This window comes from Alligator sinensis, unplaced genomic scaffold (genome assembly GCF_000455745.1).
Source record: "Alligator sinensis unplaced genomic scaffold, ASM45574v1 scaffold1405_1, whole genome shotgun sequence".
Classification (NCBI taxonomy): domain Eukaryota; kingdom Metazoa; phylum Chordata; order Crocodylia; family Alligatoridae; genus Alligator; species Alligator sinensis.
The window spans coordinates 83,514-84,250 of NW_005843095.1; positions in this window are offsets into that span (position 1 = coordinate 83,514).

Sequence of the window (737 nt, forward strand, 5' to 3'; positions counted from 1 at the left end):
TGCACATTTTTCCGTGATGAAAATAAAACCCCACCCAAATACACACACACACACACTCTAGTAGCATCTCATTTTAATTACAGAAAAAATGTGGATTTGGGTTACTTTTTCAAATCCGAAAATTGGGGATTTTTTTAATCAGGAAAAACCAGGATCCCTCCTTGTTAGATACCAACAGCATCGAGGCATGGAGGAGCGCTACAAGCCCGCTGGCTCGGACCGCCTGGCTGCTCAGCCCCAGGGGAAGGCGGCACAGCCAGAGCTGGTTTAGGGGCATATTGGCGCCCGCAATAGCACGAGGAGGGGGGCGGGGCCACTCGCCCAGCCCCCGGGCTCGCAACGAGGCTTCTGCTAGCGGGGGGCGGGGCTAGCAAGGACTCAGTCCACACCCCCAGGCACCGCCCGTGCCGTCTCGCAATCCGCCAGCCACGACTTCCGGCCGCGAGCCGGGACCCCGCGCTGCCTCGACCGCTCCCCATTGGCTGGCTCCCCCGCGCACGTGATGGGTGTTCGGCTTTCCTATTGGCCGCCCGCCAGCGCCCGTCCGAAGCCAACCCGGAGGCGGCTCAGCCGGGGGAGTGGAGGGGGGCGGGCCGCTGTTTCCTAGACTACGGTGGCAGGGCGGCGGTCACGTGCACCGCGCCCGGTGATTAGTTGAGCCGAGCCGGCCTGCCTCACGTGGCGGCTGCGTGATTGGTTGTCTCCGTGGCGACGGGAGGGGAGGACAGGAGGGGGCG